The sequence below is a fragment of the Halictus rubicundus genome, chromosome 11, assembly GCF_050948215.1.
Source record: "Halictus rubicundus isolate RS-2024b chromosome 11, iyHalRubi1_principal, whole genome shotgun sequence".
Taxonomy (NCBI): Eukaryota; Metazoa; Arthropoda; class Insecta; order Hymenoptera; family Halictidae; genus Halictus; species Halictus rubicundus.
In genome coordinates, this window is record NC_135159.1 from 15,595,987 (window position 1) to 15,608,087 (window position 12,101).

The following is a 12,101-nucleotide window of genomic DNA, read 5'->3' on the forward strand; positions in this document are numbered from 1 at the left end:
TAATGGTCCACCGAGATCACTGTGGATCCACGGATCCGACTGAAACGCAACCGCTCGGGAAGGAAAGCAATTAACCGAGTGGTTCGCGCCCCGAAATACTTCCGGCCGCTTTTCAGTGACCGATCCTCACGGATACCAACTGAGAATTTTATTGGCTGTGTGTATCGGGTGTCCTGTAAATATCTGTGCGATCGAAATTTTTATCGATCGTTTAACGAGAAATATCCATATCTTAATTATTCGCTGAAATCGAATGGATATCCATTGAAATAAATTGGAAATTTCAATCTCTGCTCAGGGGTGAGAATAAATTTCGAGTTCGCCCCGTGGGGAAATAGTTTGGAAAACACCGACGGGTGACCCGGATGAAAAAGTTTCAGCCGCGCGAGCTGATTTCTCGAAAATCCGTTAGAACGTTAAACATTTTCACCGTGAAAAGTGTTTCTCGATCGGGGGGAAAAAAATAGACGACCGATTCGAAACGATCGAGACTCTCCACCGACCGTTTCTCGTTACAATTTTGTAAATGGAGGATTCGCAGATGGTATATCATCAGAATCATTCCCACTAATTAGCCGAGCAGCGAGACGGATAGCCCAAGGCCGTCCGAGACGCTAATTCCGCCACGGGAAACGGTTGCATCGGATAATTAAACCGGGTCAGAAGGAATTCCGTGAAAAACTGCACTCCCTTAATTAATCCCTCTCTCGTTAATGGCGCGACGGCTCAAAGGCGTCTGATATCGTCGAATCCTTCGGCCGGCTGGAAATATTAACCGGCAAACTGTAGGCGCAATTAGGTTATTTGAATAATACAGGGTGTCCTAGAAAAACCCTCGCGGGACACGCTAAATGATTCAGAGGGCTGTCTAATAATTTTTTCAAGATGGACGTCACTGTTCATGACTAAATCAAGTACGCCATATTAGAGTAAACCTATTACTGTCCAAGAACATTTTTCTAAAAAATTAATCCGTACTGGCAGTTGTACCGTATTAGAAAGAAAAATAAACATAAATTTTACCAAATTTAGGCTCTGTTCTCCTTTTAAAAAAGATATCCTAAACACATTTCTAAAATTTCAAAGCAATCGGACCCGGCAATTTCTTTCTAAATCACGACAATAGCCGCAGGGAGCTGGGAAAAAGAAAAAATCAATTTTTCAAGTAGTCTCATCGGTGTCCCCGAAATATCGTCGCAAGAAAAAATTCTGACGGCGCTCGAAGACAATGGCGGAAATGCTAAAAGGCCGAGAAGCACAGAGCCGGGTCGTGGCGGAATCGGGAATAAAGAATTGATGCGCGGACACCTGAAACATTCATCGCGGTGCCGGCGCGGCGAGTCCCGAGAAAAGGTCAGACAACGCGAGTCCGGATAAAAGAAACTGAATAATGAAGAGAGTCTGGTTGGCACGGGCCCTGCCGCAGCCTGACCTTAACCCTTTGATCAAACATATTTCGAGTGGCTGGATCCGGTGCTGCACCGATGCACCCTTTCGCTCCTCTCCGAGCTTAAAGCGGACCTACTCATTCGATACACGACCGCAACTTCTCGCCCGGTCTATTAAATTATTTACTTTGTTGGTATTATTCATTTTTCCCACCACGAAAAAATTTCACCGAGATTTACGAGCGAGAGGGCAGAGAGAATCGGGCGAATTTTTGGTGGAATTCCCCCCCTCGTTTTCTCCTCGTGATCTAGCAATTTCAAGGAATATCCAGCTGGCAATTTGTCTCGTGTAATTACACGCCACTGACAAAAGACGTTACCCGGTTTAACCCTTTCCACGATTCTAATGACGTTAGCGTAACGACGCTGGCGGAGCTGTCGCATCGCGAGCGACGCGTCTGGAACCTAATAACCCGGAGATGCACTTTCGTAGAATTATGCTGCGAGCTACTGTTAACCTTTTGTTTGTTTTCGAATTTTTATGATTCTTTTTTTTTTTAACTGGACATTCGATGGGAAAACTTAGGAAATTGGCGATTTAATGAACTCGCAGTTGTGCGAGCCAAGCAATTCGATGAGTGCTTAAGAATACTTAATTTCGTTGAATGGTAACATCTTCTAGGAGCGTTTGCAAATAATATAGTTGAAAACTGCAGAATTTAAAGTGGGAAGTTTGCGGAGGAAGGAGAAACGAAAAATTTCAGTGGTACGGGTCAAGCATTCCATCGGCAGCTTGGAAATATTAGACAATTTTCAGTACTACAGTCGCCGAGGAATATTTGTATATAACATGCTGCACAGAAGCTAAAAAAGTGTGAAATGTAGGACAGGAAGTTCGCGGGGAGAAGGGAACTTAAAGTTTCAGTAGTACGAGTCAAGCATGTCGACGACTAGTTGCAGAGATTCAATTTTGTTCAATCCTGTAGTTGTCGGGGAATATTTCTACCGAGTTTCCTTTACACAAGTTGAGAACTGAAGAATTTAAGACGAGGAGTTTGTGGCAAGAAAGAAATTACGGGTTTCAGTAGTACAAGCCAAGTATTTCGCCAACAGCTGGAAAATATTTGATTTCGTTCAATCCTATCTCCACCCGGCTATATTTCTGATACGCTTTCCTGCTAATTAAATCAAAAACTGATTTATCTACATTAGAGAACCGATACAGAGAAAAACAAATAAAAAGTTGTTTCAGTGGTACGAGTCAAGCATTTCGCTGACCTAATGGAAAATTGGATTGGAATCAATCCGGTGTGTAGTAGAAAGATCCAAAGCTAATGAAAACAGTGCATTAATCGAAGAGAATGCCTGCAGTAGTTCTAGTCAGCCATTTCTACCAGCGCCGGAGTAGATTTAATTCAATTCGAAAATTGCTCCGCGATTTTTCCAGGTGATTTCGCTTTGTTATAGATTCAGGAATGAAAAACGCGAGGCGATGATAACGCTGGAAATGTAACGAGTAGAGCGAGTCGTGCATTTCGACGTCGTCCCGATAAAAGCCGGCTCTCCCATTGTATTTCTATTCTCCGCGTCGCTTTTCTTCTCTTAATTGTTATTGTGCTACTTCGCCGAGTGAAAGGAATCAACAATCGTGATTACGGGAACATGGAGAGAGAGAGAGAGGAGAAAGGGAGAGAGAGCTGCCTTCCTCCTATTCTTTTTTTTTTTTTAATTTTATCCATGTTCGCGTGACTGATGTCCTTGTTCCCGCGTTAATTAGCGCCCGGGTCTTAATAAAAATCTGCACTGCCCGGTTACAACGGTAATAACGCGCTAGCGTGCTCTCCGATCGACCGAGCTAACGACTGTGAACTTTACACTTCGCACGATGTAAATCCGTTTCGTGTAACACGATCGGAGATACGGCGATTTTGCAGCGCTCCTTCTTTTTTCTATTTCCCTTTTTCGCGTGAAACAAAGTGACGTCGAGGTATTGCCGGTATCGGTGCGAATCGGTTTGCGTTTAATTGCTGCAAAAACCGCTCGTTAAGACTGGCCGAGCGTAAACCGTCTAATTCAGCGTCTCGCGTCGGGAAAAAAGTCGTTTCCACCACCAGAGAAAATTTTGTCGACGTCAACCCTCAGTTTTTTTTTAAATTATCCCCCTTACCCTCGTCGTTATGGATACCACTCCTATATGGAAATAATTCTTTACCAGAAGATCTGGAAAAATTGGACTCCTGGGTTACCGAATATTTATTCGTCCGCGAGGATTTTCGCGGTCTGGTAAAGCGACCACTTCATTCGGCGAAACAGAGGTTCCAACGAGACTCGGTACACAATTAATTAAGCCCCGCGGCGATTAAATAAGAAGCATCCTTAAATTAAAGGGATCTCGGGGGGCGATAAATTTTTTGCTAAATCGTACCGGATGTCGCAACAGTATTCCCCCTTCCGTTGCTCGAACCTACACCGCGCCTCGATCGCATAAATCACTGGAAAACGAGTTTATAAAAATGTGCGAAGGGGTGGGAGATACAAAATCGAGTCATTTGTCAATGAAAACTCGGCTCCGGGACCATTAGACGCGATGAGGATTTCGGGGACGGGAAAAAAGCGGCCATTGTTGAACGCGCGATTGTTTATCGATCGCCGGGGGAAACAGGTTCGAGACAGTTATTTTTTTTTGTTTCACCGACTGTTTCTCCCTCGCCGGTGTTTATCAATCACGTCGCAACGATAAAATTCGGTTGTGTCGCGGACGCAATGTTGGATTATGGTTAAACAATTGAAACGTTGACGCCTGGATATCGGATCCGGATCGCGCGGCTCAAATTTTAATACGTCACAACGTGCTGGTGGTGGAAAAGAGTCGAAAACACGAACTTGTCGACGATCTAGAGTTTTTTCTGGTGACCTTGGCGGACTCGAAGGACCTTGAAAGCAGTCCCCGATCATCAGCAAACGTTCACGAAGTCCAGGCACGCGAGTTTACCGTCGGATTATCGAGGAATTCGGCGATAAACGACGGTCAACGAAACTTTCAGTGATACGAGTCGACCGTTTCCGCGACTGGCGAACTTTGAATCGATTTAATTGGGCGACCGATCGTCTAGCATTTCCGGATTATTTTGGTACAATGTGCGTCACGGTACGAGAACGTACAGGTGAAAGTTCGTGCGAAAAGATAACGGTCGGAAATAGGACTCGCAGTGGTATGAGTCAGCCACATCTACAACGACGGACGAAATTAATTTAGTTTTTAGACGATCTGAGATTAGTTCTGGTTAATTCTAGCTCTGTGTGAGGTCGAAAATGAAAGCACCAAGCTTCCATTGTTTAAAAAGACCAATTACTGTTTGAACCGGTCGATGCCAGTAGCACGAGTCAACCACTTCGTTGCCTGTACAGGCAAATTCGATTATGTAATGGTTTTTTAAGTGTTCTCGGAAATCTGTGCCGGGATTTGTGCTGTGGATAGGCAAACGTACCATCCAACGATCGCGTAACCTTTAGCTTCAAAAAATTACACTTTGCAACGAACCATATTTTTCCAAAGCAACCAATTAGAATCCTTTTCTGTTTCTCGTGTTGTTCGCTTCTACAATTCGATTGTGCACGCAATTCGGTTCGTTGAATAAATGAAAAACCAAATTATCGCGTGGAAATGAGGAAACTCGGTAGTACGAGTCAACCATATCGGCGACCACTGGAGAAATTTCAATTTGAAAACAGTTTTGGCCTGTTTAATGTAGCTTTTCATGTCGTATACAGTGAAATATATCATCGGAGAACTATGTGAAGCATAATTATCGAAAATAACAGCTCGGGGACCAAGAACTACCCCCTATAGGTAATTTTGGGTTTCCAAAATGGTGGTACCCAATTTCTCCCAGTTTCTTCATGGCGCTGGCGCTCATAACTCGTCCCCGTGCGCAACAGAGCCCTGTAAATAAATAAACAACCGAATTACTGGGAAACGGGGGAGGGTTTCGGTAGTACGAGTCAATCATTTCGGCGTGCGCCAAGCATAAACTGAATTTAGCTGTATTTCCGCGCTTTCCTCCGCCATTTCATACTAATTACCGTTTGATACACACCCCGGGAGAGGAAAATACGCTGCTCGATGTTACTGAAAACGATAACCTGGCCGTATGTGTGGTAGAAGGGAGGGGGGTGAAGAGGGCTTCATCGAACGTGACGCATTGCGCGGCCCAGTCAGCCCTAATTACTCGGGCTCGCGCGGGTACACTTTCCTCGCCCCCGTAATTCCGTTTCGGTTAATGCCGGCTGCGCAAAGAGCGTCGCATTATTCGGTTAATAGCAGCAGTACGGGAATTTATGCGCGTATTATAATCCCTACAGCTTGTTGATGTAATTATCGGCTGCACGGCCCGTCGTTTGACCTCGTTAACACGCCCGACCCGTTGCCAAGGAGTTTACTCCGTCGGATGCGACCCGCGATTCCGGTTCGGTTCCGAACTCATTCCTCCGAATCCAAAAAGAATCAACAACAATCGGAAAAGAAAAACAAAATCAATCAATTGTGTTCAATGGCTCGGAAAAATAAGCAAATGGTCCCCGCGACGTTACAAATGGGGATCGAGCTTTATTTGTTGCTCCGAGCGATAAATTTTCAATCCTGTTGTTTGCCTGTTTGCGATAGCGTGTTGTCGCTTCTATTTGCGTCAACTCTTCCGAAAACATTTGCGTTCTGTCGGTAGTTAGTTCCTGTGGGACCGTTGTTAGGTTCACAACAATGATTTAAATAAGAAATAAACGATACAGTTCATTTGTTTAGGCTTGATAAAGGTTCTCTTGAATTTCTAGAAAGTTCTGTATTTGGCGTAATCTCATTTGAAATTCCCACCTTTCTGGGAACATAACCTGTTTCTTAATGCGCTGTGAACCGCGACAGGTCAAGGTCAAGCACTTTCCATTTTCAGTCCCGAATTTTAGTCCTTGAGGGTCGTATACGACGATTTTTCAGCATTCCAATGGGACATTAGTCGTGTCAGCCACACCTCCGAGGATCCATTAAAATTCTGAAGAGAACGTCGGGACCGGAAGCTAGTTAAGCGTCGGGAAGAGTCTGAGCTGGTGGGAAATTTGAATCCAGGTCACTGGATTTTCCAAAGTTTCTTCGACCGACAAACTTCCCGAAGAAACCAAATTGCACGGGAGTCACGTTGCGCACCCCCTAAGCACCCCCTGCACACTCACCCCCACGACCACACCAGCCTTGTAGTACCTCAACTGTCGGAGATCAATCATTAGGTAAACCATCGTGCTCAACTTCCGCTAATTACCGAAATAAAAAGTGCTACAAAATATCCTGACTGTAGAACCATAATAACTACTATTAGACAGTGAATCATTATGCTTGTGCAACAGCAAACAATTTTTTTAATCGTAGTAACGCTGTTTACAGACGAAACAATATTTTATTCAATTCTGCAGACTCTGTACACCAATTTCGACAATTATAACATTTTTCTGCGCGAAAAGCTGAAATTTAAGTAGTGCGAGTCGACCACTTCGACGGCCACTAGAGAAACTTCAATTTGAGAACAGTTTTGGACTATTTCACGGTACTCTCCGCGTCGTATACAGCGAAATATATCGTCAGGAAAATTGTATGGAGCATAATCGCCGAAATTAAAAGTTAATAACATTTTTTCGCACAGTTCGAGTGAACAAACAATATCAAAAATCGCACGAGCCTGCCAAGTGTCGTTATCCTCTCAAAATAAATTTTTAAAAATTCCCCCCAGGCTGTCAACAGAAAAACAATATTTTGCTTCAACCTGTCTACGAATTTGCTTCGAAACGTCAGCGCCCTCTTCGCGCGGATTGAGCTAATGGACAGTATAAAAAAACTGCAAGACCGCAAAGGTAACGTTCGGATCAACGAACAATCAAAAGTAAATTGCGGGTGAAAACCAAAAGTGTGCGCGCGAGCGTTCTGGTGAACAAAACCAAAAAAAAAATATCGAAACAAATAAAACCGCGGTGTGTGGAGCGGCGTGCACACACCTGGTCCTGACCGGACCATGTGACTCCGAAATTGAATTGGGAAATTCGCGCGTGGACGAAGGAGCTCGGTTTTCAGTTTTTCGTGCGTCGGGACGGAGACTTCCGGGACCGGAAGTGTCCTGAATTATTGAGGAGGCCGGAACCGGTTCGAAAAGGAGCGTTCCTCCGCAGGAATTGAATCACTTTACCCGGTGGATGTCCACCGCGGGCATGATTTATGCATGAGCCGTACACACGCGCGCGTTTTCACACGTAACTAAACGAGCCGAAACAATTGTTGGGGTTGGGGGTAGAAAAATGGCGGATCGGATCGAATCGTCCCACGGAGAAGACGGAGGACACATACAGCCACGGGATTCACCGATCCGGAATTACAGAAGCGCCCAATTGTCAGCCGCATTGCGAATTTACACAGGTGTCACAGGCAAGATGTCATATCGAACAGGACACTGAATAGGCCAAATTGCTGACGCGGGCTACATGTGCACTGCACCTCGCTGATGCAACGTAACCCCCGAGCAACGATGTTATTCTTAGCCGCCCCGGGCCAGAATAGAAACCTACCGAACCGAAATAACACGCCTCAACCCACGCGATCCTGCTTTTCCTACGACGAAACTTCATTTTTCGAAATGTTCGACATCTTTTTAATCGGGATGGTACACTTTTCTCGATGTAGTCTTGTAGACGAGAAAAAATCCAGTTCAACGATACGCGACAAGCTGGTGTTCGCACGTAGATTGCACGAGTAAATTTGCAAAATTTGCCGGGGGTGCGTTTTTTCGTTCGCGTTTTTGATACAAGACTTCTTCCGAAGGTATACATGCGACCTATCGTTACACTCGTCTTTTCATCGCCAACAAGAAGACATCGATAAAAATTGATCAATGTTGTAAGAAAACCTTGATATCTTAGAAAATCATTAGGAAATTGCTGAAAAAATTAAGAGATCTCCACCGTGAACGGCTCTATCAAGCGGAATAGCTCTCCGGCGTGACCCGGCTGCGAATCTCCGCGATTCCAATCTCCGCGAACGGTCGCGTCTCTATCTCTTTGTTTGGAATTGTCTGCGAAGTGGGAACGATTCCGAGGCAGTTGCCGAGGCGAGCAGTTATCGAGTGATTCGCGGCTCTACGTGTTCCCCCGTACCGTTTATCGGGAAAGTCGATTGTCCCTGGCATCGGTTGTCTCGAATCAATTGGCCCGCGAGCCTCCCTGGAACCGAAACTCTCCATGGTTACCCGGCGCGGCGGTTCCCCACGGACGCGCGCTCACCAGAGAGAATACATCGTGGCCATTTTTCAGGTGGTGTGCTCGCGGAAAGGAATGCCCCTGGGGAAATGTACTGGGCGACTATTAGTCATCTTCGATGGGAGACTCGATGGAAATTTGTCAGACTTAACGGGGGACGGTGCGAAACCTCTCTGTCTCCTTTTCTGAGACACAAGGTCGAGAAAAAGGTATCGCGTGGGCGAGGCTAGAATTGCCAAGGTCTGACGATGCTAGATCTGGGATACACCTGATGTTCGCAAATGTTTCGCCCGGCTAAGTTAAGTCTTCAAGGTCGGTCCGGTACGTAGGCTTAGATTTTATATTCCCAGGAAGGTTCCTCAGTTTCTAACTGGGTTAGGTCCAGTTCAAACCTTATTTCACGAAATCTGACAGCCATACAAGCCCCGAAATAGCTGAGCGGTTCTCCGGGCGAAGCTGCTCGACTCCCCCAGGACCTAACCAATTAGATTTTGCAGTGTATTTCACCGTGAAGATAAATTTCCGCCATTAAACGTGGAACTGTGTCACGAATGTGCCCTCGGCAACTCCTTATTTAATTCTCGATCACCGATCACACATCTCGGGAACGGGTTCCAAACGATCTGTAATAAGAGGGGTGAACGTTTCGCAGCACCCGAGGGAGAAAAATCGGGGATTTAGGACGCAGGGAGGTTGGAGTCGGCCATAGAACGCCCATTCCCTCGAACTGCTTAATTACCACGAGTCGGCCGACCGAGAATCGACTATTAATGGCTCTCCGGCTTTTGCCTCCGTGAAGTTCGAGAGAACATCGAGATCTCGTGTTTCCGGCTGATCGACGCGGCTCGAAAACGGTGCCTACCCTCTTATCGGGCCCCCGCCCCCCGGGGGTGACTTACGCAAGCATCCAAACACATTTTTCAATCGAGGGAGTTATCGCCAGGGGGTTGAGATACGACGCCCTCGGAGAAAATCAGTGTTCTAATTAATCGCTCGATCTCGGGACTCGACTCGAGAAATTACAAGCGTCGGAGGCTGAGCAGCACCATCTGTTCACTTCGCAAACTTGCCGGCCCTGAACGCGACTCGGAAGCGGAGATTTACAATTTAAATTCTTGCACGATCTTAATGTCGAAACAATTTTCATTTTAATTTTTCGACTTCTCAAACACTCGCCGCGGTCTCAAAAGCTCCGCCCAAGGTTCTCGATGCTTCTCCAGATGGTCCCGGTTGGCTCTGATAGTCCTAGGTCCTGCGATGTTTTTTTACTTTTCTGTAGTCTTCTATCCCTGGATTTCCAGATGATCAAGAATCCAAGGTACCCGGGCTAATTAGTCACGTTTCCAGCGAATCGGGCCGAGACAACCGTCGCCGGAAGTTGTCGGACTCGTGCGCGACTCAAAGACGCCGCGGCCGTGCGGTGTCCTTTACAGGTGAACCCTCGATCGAACCCGGCGATGTCCCCGAGGCCGTACCCGGTGGCAAAGGTTAATTAGCCGGAGTGGGTAAAGACTCCGAGAAAGAGAGAAAGAGAAAGAGAGAGAGAGAGAGAGAGAGAGAGAGAGAGAGAGACAGAGAGAGAGAGAGAGAGAGAAAGAGGGAGCCTGGGCAAAATAATTCCCAGCCCTCTCCGCGCGGTAAAACGCGTCCGCGTCCGCGACACACAGCTTTTCATTAACGAGAAAGGTGGATCGCCAATAATGAATAGGTTTTGTGCGTTATCTAACGAGTCTATGGGACCATTGTTCCCAATCGGCGGCGACAGCCCCGATCCAACCAGCCCCTGGATTTACGTAACCGACCGAGGTAAGCATCGTTCGCAGCCTTGAAATCGAGCCATGCAACCCTCCGGAGCCTAATCGCTTTCGAGAAATTTCACGCCATTGTTCGCGAATTAAACATTTTTACCTGGGCACTTAAAGAGATGTAATTTCGGGACGATTTTAGAACGCTTGAACGCTTGACATCTCAGATCGAAGCTAAAAGATCGCATCTTATGACAAATTGATTTGGGTTTAATGAAAAATGTCATATCACGCCGAATAATTGAAAAATCCTGCCTGATCGATCCGAGGAAAATTAAACGATTTCGAAAGGGTACTTGATAGCAATTTTGGAGTGTGTCCTCGTAGGTATTTTCGAGCGTTTCAGGGCTCAAATTAAAGCTGAAGGATTGCACTTTATGATAGGGTCATTGAGGTGTAAAAGAAAATTCGATATCACGTCGGAAAATTGAAAAATTCCGTCCACTAGATTAAACAGAAGTGGAGCGATTTTAAGGGGTAATTTTGGATCGATTTTAAATATTGTTCTCGTAGGAATTTTCGAACGTTCGAGGGTTTAAATTGACGCTGAAAGATCACGCTTTATTTAAGTTTACGAGAAAATTCGTAGTCCCATCGAAATCCTGATAAATCTGGAACAGTACCACGGAGAAAACGATTGAATTTTAAGAGGATGTTGAAATCAACTTAAAAATGTATCCCCGTCGGAATGTCTGAATTTCCGGTGTCGCATATCGAAGCTGAGTTATCGCACTTTACGATACTTCTATTCGGGTCAATAGTAGAGTGCAAAACCACATCGAAGTATTAATAAAACTCCGTGAATATCTCCGAGCAAAATGATTAGATCTCCAGAACTTCTTCAATTTGATTTCGTTTTTGAAACGTTTCCGCAAGATAAATTTATGAACTTTCGAAGGTTCTAACAAAACCTGAAAGACTGTTTCATCAGACCGTTAACGACTTCATTGCCCATCTCGGCGAATAAAGAAGATACCTTTCCATAAAACTCCGTTGGAGCTCGAATCGAAACGCAGCACAAACAACCAGAACAACACGGTCTACCTGGATGACCTTCTGTTCCATTATGCCGTCGTCAAACAATATTATTCCGTTCCATTAACGCACAGATTCCCACGAGAATATCGTTCGTAAGACAATATAATTAACAATTACGATTCTCCATACTTTACTTTAAAATCACTGGAAGATTCTACACCGACGTCGATACACTACTGTAACGTTGTTGTCCAAACAACTCTTCAGCGTCGCGTTCAGAGTTAACGCGACAAGTATCGTACACCAGGAACTATTCACCGCCGGTCACCGGTGACCGTCACTGTCAGAATCGACCAAGAAATGTACATTGTGCACACCGCATATATTCAATGCGTCCCTTAAAGCGAGCATGCTAAATCTCAAGTTTCTTCGGTACGTAGACGGGAGGTTGGAGGAAAAAATGTGAACATGATCTTGGTCGAACAAGATGACAGTCAAAGCGATGAAAATCGTTCAACCCAAAATTGGACGAATCGGAAGCAGAAGTGCTGCTTCTGGTCGAACGATCAGAAGTTTCAATTTGTTTGACGCTGTGGTTTACGCGGACGACTTTGGACTCGGTCGTTCGATCAAAAGTTGCCCAACG

General features: G+C 45.5%; 1 protein-coding gene across 1 annotated transcript in view; it reads right to left on the reverse strand.

Annotated features, from left to right (window-relative positions):
* Ache-2 (acetylcholinesterase 2) overlaps positions 1-12,101 on the reverse strand; it is a 90,785-nt gene that overhangs the window by 76,875 nt on the left and 1,809 nt on the right. The gene's annotated exons all lie outside the window — the stretch shown is intronic.